Source organism: Nelumbo nucifera, chromosome 1, assembly GCF_055504915.1.
Source record: "Nelumbo nucifera cultivar China Antique chromosome 1, China Antique-T2T, whole genome shotgun sequence".
Classification (NCBI taxonomy): Eukaryota; Viridiplantae; Streptophyta; class Magnoliopsida; order Proteales; family Nelumbonaceae; genus Nelumbo; species Nelumbo nucifera.
The window spans coordinates 71298961-71309306 of NC_142649.1; the positions used below are offsets into that span (position 1 = coordinate 71298961).

At 35.7% G+C, this 10346-nt stretch overlaps 1 non-coding gene across 1 annotated transcript; it reads right to left on the reverse strand.

The window, feature by feature from the left end:
- Positions 1–5133: 5133 nt before the first annotated feature.
- LOC148803409 (small nucleolar RNA Z103) lies at positions 5134–5229 on the reverse strand. The gene has a single exon (XR_016081521.1). It is a non-coding gene; the product is annotated as a small nucleolar RNA Z103 (small nucleolar RNA).
- Between the last annotated feature and the right edge of the window lie 5117 nt (positions 5230–10346).

The window sequence follows — 10346 nt, forward strand, 5'->3', positions numbered from 1 at the left end:
CTGTTCATTTTTATCAATAGTGTCTTCTTTTGAAGGGTAGTTTTGACATTTTTAACAGATAACTGATGGTTGGTTAATAGCAAAGACCAACTTGACACTTTTTGAAAGTCTAGGTACTGCAGTGACATGTTTGAAAGTTCATGTGCTAATTTGACACTATCCCCAAAGTTTAGGATACCAAAGTGAAAATTTCTCTAATCTTAAATATCTTTTGAGCAATTTTTTTTTCCGACAAGCACAAGCGAGCAAGGGTTAGAAATGGACAACAATATCTAATATCTGTGGAACTTCACGAAGAATAAAAGATAGTTATTGGAAGGCTATGTTTGGTATGACAGATGAAGATAGAATTACAAAATTGGGGGAAACTGCACAACAAAATTTGTGAAATACTTTAATATAGAACTTTCCCTCAACTTTCTTTTTTCTCTCTTTCTGAGCTCGCATTTTAGACCCTCCGATCCACCTTTTACTTCCAATTATTTTTTGCCACTTCATTTCATCTTTTTGAGGGCAACTCAATAGGATTTTAACAACAGTTTCAATAAAGGGAAGAAAAAACCGAATTTCAATCTTTAATTGCAGGATTACAATGGATAGTAGCAGATTTAATGTAGGAGAACAGTTTAGCAGATTTGTTCTAATGATTTTTACAGCAAAAATCACCCAAACTGTATGCGAAATTTAAGAGAATGATGAAAATAGAGTGAACAAAGAAAAAAAAAACAACCTTAAGTTTGGAGTAATTGAATATTCTCATATTCCTTTTTGAACAATAGTTAATAATGTTCTCATACCGTTCTATAGGTTGGCAGCCAATAAAACCCTAAATTTACAAAAATACCCCTATTCCAAAATAGCAAGGAAAATCCAAAAATAACATCCTATAAGACTTCCTAACAATAATAATCCACTAGAAATCATTAATTGACTTAAAATAACCTATGAAATCATCAAAAACAAAATTAAAACAAGAACGTAGCTAAATTCAAGCGCGAAAATTCTTCACTTTCTTGTTCCTCTAGATTTGTCATGTATTTCTTCATGATTAAGTGTTGCAGCCTTTATATCAATCCCTCTAGTTTAAAATGACTCGCCTTCGAGTCTTGTTTGGAGATGGGTGGATGGTACTCAGAGATTAGCAACATTGAAAGTTCTAGATATATTCACAGAAGTAGGAAGGTCTACAACTTAGGCATTGTTATTAATCTTCTTCACGATCTTGTAGGGTCCAATCTTCTTTAGCTGCATCTTGTTGTATTGCCCTGTAGGGAATTACTCCTTCCTTGGAAACACCATTACTTTATCCCCTTCGTGGAAAAACTTTGGTCGCCTATGCTGATCAGTTGCTTCCTTATACTTGGCATTGGCCTCTTCTAGGTGTTTCTTTACTTCCTCATGAATGGATATGATCTTGTCAGCAAAGTGTTCCATTACACACTATATCCTGGCAATTTTGGAAGTGGCACCAAGTCTAAAGTATGTGTGCGTCCAAACACAATCTCAAATGGAGATTTGCTAGTAGATTTGTTCACCATGTTATTATAGGCAAATTTTGTTTGTGCAAGAGCTAAATCCCATTGTTTAGGCTTCCCACTAGATAGACTATGTATATTACCAAAAGTCCTATTCACCACCTCTGTCTGTCCATCGGTTTGAGGATGACAAGTGCTGCTAAATTGCAACTCAGAGTCAAACTGTCGCCATAAAGTCCTCCAAAAGTGGCTAAGGAACTTTGTGTCACGATCTGAGGTAATAGACTTTGGAATGCCATGTAGTCTAACCACTCCTCTAAAGAATAAGTTGGCTACATGTGTTGTATCAACTGTTTTCCTGCAAGGAATAAAATGAGCCATCTTCGAAAAGCAATCCACTACTACAAACACTGTATCATGTTGCCTTTGAGTTCTAGGTAACCCAAGCACAAAGTCCATGGATAGATCCTCCCAAGGGCCCTTTGGTGTAGGCAAGGGCATGTACAACCCTGTGTTTTGGGTATGGCCCTTAGATGTTTGGTAAACATAGCAACCTTGTACAAACCTCCCAATATCCCTCTTGAGTGGCCAATAATAACGCTTCACCATTTCAATGGTCTTGTCTCTACCCAAATGACCCCCATTGTGCAATTCTTTAATAGTTTTCTCCCTCAAGGATCCTCTAGGAATGCATAATTGAGTTCCTAGATAGAGAAAACTATCGTGCAAGATAAACTCACTATATTGTCCCATTTGGAGTTTCTTCCATTCAACTTGGAAATCTTCATCTATAGCATAGAGTTCTTTTATGCATTTGAACCCTATGATTTCTGCGTCCAATGTTTTCATCAAAAGAACCCTCCTACCCAAAGCATCTACTACTTTATTCTATTCCCCTGATTTATGCTTGAGAGTAAAAGTAAACTCTTGTAAGAAGGTTATCCATCTATCATGCATACGATTAGTAGTGTTCGTGTCATTAATATGTTTCAACGCTTGACGATCGATAAATAAAACAAACTCCCTTTGGACCAAATAATGCCTCCAATGCTTCAAAGCCTGCATTACTACATATAGCTCTTGCTCATAGGTAGACCATTTCCTTCTTACTTCATTTAACTTTTCACTATAGAAAGCCATTGGTCGATTCTCCTAAGATAGTACAACACCTATACATGTCATTAAAGCATCACATTCCACCTCAAATAACTTATCAAAGTTGTGAGAAGCAATTATAGGAGCCTTGGTTAGCTTTTCCTTTATTCATTGGAATGCCCTTTTTGTCTCTGGTGTCTATTGAAACTACCCCTTTTTAAGCAATCAATAATATGACTGACAAATGCTGTTGAAATGTTGTACAAAATTACAAATCGTCGACAAAAAGTAGCCAAACCATGGAGAGAGCACACTTTATGTACATTTTTAGGCAAAGGCTAGTCTCTAATAACCTTAACCCTTTCCTCATCAACCATAATGCCTGAATCACTAACCACATACCCAAGAAACACAAGCTGCTTGGCCATAAAACTGCACTTCTTTAAGGTTGACATAAAGCTGATTTTGGTGAAGAATCTTAAATACTTCTTGTAAATGTTGTAGGTGTTCTTCCTTGTTCTTGCTATACACCAGGATATCATCAAAATATACTACCATACACTTTCCAATCAATGGCTTCAAAACATGGTTCATCAACCTCATGATTGTGCTAGGGGCATTGGAAAGTCCAAAAGGCATAACTTTCCACTCATACAACCCTTCTTTTGTCTTGAAAGTTGTTTTCCATTCATCTCTAGGGTGGATTTTGATTTGATTGTAACCACTCTTCAAATCAATCATAGAAAACATTGCTGCCCCATAAAGCATATCTAACATATCATCTAACATAGGGATTGGAAACCGATATCAAACAATTATTTTTTTGATGGCCCTACTGTCCACACACATCCTCCAACTCCCATCTTTTTTTGGTGTAAGTAAAGTTGGAAAAACACATGGGCTAGTATCAATTTGCACCATTCATTTCCTTAGAAGTTCATCCACTTGCCTTTGGAGTATTTCATGCTCCTTAGGGTTCATTCGATAATGTGGCAAATTTGGCAAACTAGCCCTTGGAATCAAGTCAATAGCATGTTGTATTTCCCTCATAGAAAGCAATCTATCAGGTAACTCCTCAGGGAAAACACTTTTATATTCTTCAAATAATGGTTTCATGGAATCGGGTACATCGGTAGGTGGGGAATCTTCATCCTTGGAAACAATAGCATATATATATGCCCTGTCTATTTAGATTCCTCCAAGAATCTTTGAGTAAGAAGGGTACGCCCCTCCACTTGAGAAGTTTTGGGTCGTTCCTTCATTTTCAAAGGTGCAAGAACAATCTTCTGTTTATCTTTAATGAAAATATAAAGATTATCCTTGCCCTCATGAGTAACATCACAACGGTGTTGCCCGGGTCTTCCCAAAATAAGGTGGCTAACATCAACATCCATAACATCATATAGTAATTCATCAAAATATACATTACCTATAAAGAAAGCCACCTTGCACTGTTGTGAAACCTTTTCTAGCTGAATCTTCTTCACCCAATCAGCAATGAAAGGATCGGAGCTAGGTATTGTTGGCAAGCCCAACTGCTCTACAATTGATTTGGCAATGACATTCGCTTCTGCCCCACTATCAATAATTTAAGTCACACACCACCTCTTTTATTCTACATTGTGTCTTGAAAATTTTCTTTTCTCATGTGTCAAGTATTGGTTGCTTAGTTGCATGAAGAATACGCTTGACCACACCAAAAGATCTCTCTTCTTTTGGAAAAGCCCAATGAACATCATCTCTCAAAGCCTCTCCTTCATCACTAAAATCAAAGTTTGTTGGTAGGGCTTGGAAACATTGTTGTTCTTAGGGCTGGACCACTACTTGTCGCTAAAACTGATTCTCTAGATCAACTCTTCCTATTGGTACAGAAGGCAACCCCTAGTTTCTTGTTGGGACGGTGTTGTACTAGGCAGTTGAAGATTAGTCCAAGTGATTGCTTCAGTCAACTACCTAATAGCAACTTCTAAACCTTGAAAGGATACAACTTGTTGTTGTAACTCTTTAATGGTTGAGAGAATCTTATATCCATCATTGGAAGCATTGTTTGGGCCATGTCTGAGGGAAAACTCAGGCTCTGATACTGCATAAAGCAGGATAATAAGTTTAGCAAATCTGTTCTAGTGATTTTTACAACAAAGATCACCCAAACTATTTAAGAAATTCAAGAGAATGATGAAAATATAGTGAAGAAAGAAAAGAAACAAATTTCTTAAGCTTGAAGTAATTGAATATCCTCATCTTCTTCTTTGAACAATAGCTAATAATGTTCTTATATGGGGGTTCTATTTAGGTCAACAACCAATAAAACCCTAAAATTAGAAAAATATACCCCTATCCCAAAATAGTAAGGAAAACCCAATATATATATATCCACTAGAAATCATTAATTGACTAAGAAATAACCTAGGAAATCATAAAAAAAATTAAAATAAGAACATAACTAAATTCGAGCACAAGAATTCTTCACTTTCTTGTTCCTTCTAGATTTGTCATGTATTTCTTTGTAATTAAGTGTTGTAGCCTCTACATCAAGATTTAGCCTTGAACTGGTAATAGGGAGTTGGATCAGGTTCTTGACTTCAGATCTTTGAAGAAAAGAGAATAGCCAAAAGCTCAATATAATTAGAGTCAATCATTTGGGGAAAGGCTCATCCATGGTTCAAAGTATGTGTATCAGTAGAGGTGTATTAGTACTTTAAACCATTTTTTTTTGTTTTTTTAGTTTTTTTTTCAAGTTTCAATTTTAAGTACATATATATAATTATATAAAAAACACTTGTGAACAAATGTATTAGGGACCCACCGGTGTGATACGACACGCCCAATATGGGGCTTATCGTACCTAAATTTTGAACATTGGGCTCATCATTTATAACCACCATATTGAGAAAATTTTAGGGTTTAACAAGATGAAAATCTTCCTTGCATCTCGTTGACCTGCTTTTGATGACAAGATAGACAAATATGAATACCAATTCTCTGTGTTTTAGTTGGAAATCATAGACCATCTTATAGCGGAGCCAACTTATCCAGGATAATTTGGCTAGAAAGGCGAAATAGGCCCAAGTGGATCATTTACGAGGATGAGGAAGAACCACTATTTGCTTCATCAATAGATTGCAAACCAAGTTTTTACATCGGTGGTATCAGTGGTGTTGCTAGAGAGTAATAAACCATTATAGGAATTGATAATCTTCAGTCATTTTCTCCTTCATGTTTGGGGAATCATAAAGAAGGACCAGGGAGGAGGCCACCAACATCACGATTGGGCTTTCGAATTGGACCAAAACCCCCTCAATGAGATGGGTTTTATTGAACAAACAAATATTGTTACTGAAATCCTTGGGAACTCTTCTCCAAAGTAGATTCTAGGGATTTAATAAGGGGATGGAGAGTTAGAAGAGGGAATATACCGGTTATACACTTGCAATTTGCAAATGACACAATTCTTTTTTGTGAAGGAAGGGATCTCAATAGGATCAGAAACTTGAAGCTCAATATACAACTTTTCGAGCAAATGCCAAACCTAAAAGTGAATTTTGAGAAAAGTTATATAGTTGGAGTCAATATGGGGGAAGGGGAGGTCTGTGAGTGTACAGACATTTTGGGGTGTGTAGTATCTAATTGGCCCTTACACTACCTTGGTTTTCCATTGGGAGATAATCCTTAGAGAGATGAATTTTGGGTTCCAGTTGTAGAAAGGTTTGAAAAGATACTTGCGAATTGGAAGAAAAACTATATGTCTCTTGGAGGGAGAATCACCTTAATTAGGTCCACATTAGCTAACCATCCTGTCTATTTTTTATCAGTCTTTAAGATTCCAGTTAGGGTGGCTAGCAAGTTGGAAAAACTTATGAGAGATTTTCTATGGGAGCCAGGGGAGGAAAAGAAGGATCATAAGGTTAGGTGGGAGGTGGTGTGTAGGAGTAAAGAGGGTGGTTTGGGAATTGGGAACATAAGGAATAGGAACTTAGCATTATTAGGGAAATGGCTTTGGAGATTTTCATTGGAGAAAGAAAAACTTTGGGCAAAGGTAGTGGGAAGTAGTCATGGGGTGGCAGATAATGGATGGGACTCTAGGATTCTAGCAAGGACTACAAGAGCATCCACCTGGAAAGCTATTCAAGCTACTTTGCCCGTGTTCTCTCCTTGGATCAGGTATGACTTGCACTCAGATAACCTAATTAAATTATGGGAACATGTTTGGATTGGGGATTTCCCTTTGAAAGATCAATTTCCAACTATTTTTACTATCTCTACCCTTAAAAATGAACCAATTTCCTCCTTCCTTGTACCTTCTAGATTTAGTTGGAACCTGGGGTTGAGAAAAGATATAAGGGAACACGGAATTAGTTTGTATTTCAGCCTTATTATCCATCATTGAAGGGATTTTCCTAGTGCCAACAAAGGAAGACAATAAAATTTGGACACTCACTCCCTCGGGCTCCTACACCTGTGCCTCTTTCTTCAAAACCCTAATACAACATTCTTCTGTTGGACTGTCATTCCCTGTTAAAGAAGTGTGGTGTCAATCTATACCTCCAAAGGTTGGGAGTTTCTGTTGGGAAGCCTTTTTGGAAAAAGTTAATACAGGAGATTTACTTCAAAGAAAAAGACCCGATAATTGTTTGTTGATTTCTTAGTTGATGAGATGCTAAGAAATTGTAAGGAAATTGTAGAATCAACTTCAGCTAAGAAAGCTTCAAGTTTTTGTTGGACCCCTCCACCAAGCGGCTTTATCAAATTGAACTTTGATGGTAGTAGTTTGGGCAATCCAGGGTCCTCTGGAATAGGGGGAGTGATAAGAGATGAAAAAGGGAATTTTTTAGCTATGTATTCTAGTCCAATTAGGGTGGGAGAATCCTTGAGGGCTGAGATATTAGGAGCTCTTGAATGTGTACAAAGGGTCAAAGACATGCATATTAAGAAATTTATCATATAAGGTGATTATGAAATTGTAGTGAACTTGTTAAAAGAGGAAAAATCCAAGCTCTAGAACTACAATAATGAAAAGAGGAAATTTAAGTGGTTGAGTAAGGACATGGAAGTTAGTTGTACATGGGTAAAAAGAAATGCAAACTCATTAGCAGATGGATTAGCTAGGCAAGGGGTGAACAAAAACTCTATTTTTTGGGCTATTTTGTAATTGTTTACGGTTTGTGTGTACATTGATTATTAGGGAGTTAAGATTTTTTTAGATCCTTACTTATGTACTTTCTCAATCTTTAATAAAATTCACTGTTATTGATAAAAAAAATCCTAGGGAACTCTAGTAAGAGGATCAGAAGGCAGGTTTGAGAATGGTTTTGGGATTACATTGCAATGGGTAAAATTATTGATCCGAAATGCTAGAAATGATCTATTTTGATAGTCATTTATATCACCTTCTTCGGCTTGTAAGGTGGGATGCAATAGGCCACAGAGGATTGATTGTTCATTAATTGGGTCCATTCTATATCAAGAGAAACAAATGAGTGAGCTTGTGTGCAACTAGTATATTGTCCTCCTATAAAATTTAAAAAATAATGATGGATGTAAATGCCCTTTTATCCTATAAGGGTAATTTTGAGATTTTTTTAAAAAAAGTTAGTTTGCACATTATGTCATGTGTAATAGATATGAATGTAAAGTTAACGGGTGGGAGGTTTTTGTCCACTGATATCACCAGAGAAGGGAGGTCTAAGTCCAATTTGAAAATTTAGGGGGTGTTTCAGTACTTAGATGAAATATCATGGGAGGTTTAAGTCTTTTACCCTAAATTCTATTGATTAAATCTATAATATTGATTATATTAAAAAATAAGTATGATAAATAAGAATTGTTTTTTATTGATGATGGAAATGAAATACAAAATTTAAAATCAATCCCAAAATAAAACCTTTTTTATGTTTAGGTGGTAGGTCAAGAGTTCAACCTTCCTGTGAGTGTAGATCTCTTGCCAACAAAATACGTTCCAATACCCTTTCAACATAATGTGACACCGCACATCTCATATATGGTAGGTCCTGGTTTTATAGTTGTCATAGAATCATAGTGTGATGTGCGGTGTTAGATCATATTGAAAGGGTGTTGGAACGTGTTTTATTGGTGGGAAATCCGAACTTCCATATTAGATGGTTCAACTTATGCCATATTTAAATAATAAAAACTAGAAAATTACAAAAAAAATTTAGAAAATACATAAATTGTGCATGTACTCAAATGTTTTTTCTACCTTGTCTATATTCGAATCCAACTTGAAAACAAAGTTGCTTTCCCATTTGGGTGATAGCTAAGTGGTCCAACCATTTGAATCAAATTGATCAACCAATGGTGTCATAATTAAATAATATAGAATTTAAAATAAAAGATAGAAATACAAAAAATTTAGAAAATTAAAATACACACACACACACACACATATAAAGGAAATTGGTTGCATCTCTAGTATTATATATTCATCATATAAAAAAACTTAAGTGTGATAAATAAGAATCTTTTTTATTAATGATGAAAATATAATAAAAGATTTAAAACAAACTAAAAACAAAATGTTTTTTTTTTCCTTTTAAGTCAAATTGATAAGCCCATGGTGTCATAATTAAATAATAAAATTAAAAAATATAAAAATATAAAAATACAAAAAATGTAGAAAAACCAAGTACATTTCTAATATAAAATATTCATCATATTGAACAAAAATAAGTATGATAAATAACAAGTGTTTTTGTTAATAAAAGAAATGAAATAAAAATTTAAAACTGACCTAGAGACAAAACTGTTTTCCAATAATTCAACCATCCAGGTTAAATGGATTAATCCATGATGTCATAATTAAAGAATAAAATAAAAAATATATAAAAATATAAAAATTTATAGAAATGCATGAAGTTTGTAAAAAGTTCTGTACACATATCTAATATTATATACTTATCATATTAAATAAATGACATGAAAATGAAAATTATTTTTTATTACTAATGAAAATGAAACACAAAATTTAAAATCAATGCAAAGATGGAACATTTTTATGTAAGTTCAATTGTCTAAGTCAAATGGATAAACCCATGCTGCAAAAAGTTTATAGAAAAATTCGGTAACATTTATAATATTATATATTCATCATATTAAACAAAAATAAAAATAATGTTATTAACAATTTCTTTAGATTGAAAGGTGTTGCCGCACAGATTGGCCGGGGGCAACGAGGTAAATTCACCCTTCAGGTTCCGAGTGTTGGTTGAGGACCCTGAGGCCTCGGAAAAGGTTGGTTGAAGTCGGGGACCGCAAGCCGAGGCGAAGTATTCCTTTCGAGGACTATGGTAGCCGAAGACTGCAAGTCAAGGCGAAGTCCCTGGTGACCAGAGATACTGCAAGACAGGGAATGTTAGAGGTCTCGGGGTGAATACCCGAGGCAGAGGCTCCGACGCTCAAGTTAGTACGAGGTGTAAAGTAGGGGAAGGTGCAGGAGAGGACTTGGAGATAGTCATTGGATGCACCAGATCTCCCTGAATTAATGCTAAGAAGACAAGGTAGGTGCAGAGAGTAAATGAGTGAGTGGTGTTAGAGTTTTTCTATTCCGGATCCCCTTTAAGGCGCAATTACCTCTTATTTATACTTGAGCGTGCTGGGGATAGGTGAAGATGAACGCCCCAAATGAGAACCGTACGACATCAGGATACAGGCTCTGATGGGTACGTTTGACCGTCATGTGATTGACTCCATACAGAAGCAGCAGGTCTACTTCCTATTGTGGCTGATGCTGTCAGGCATGAGTGGGCTGGGCCTCCCAAC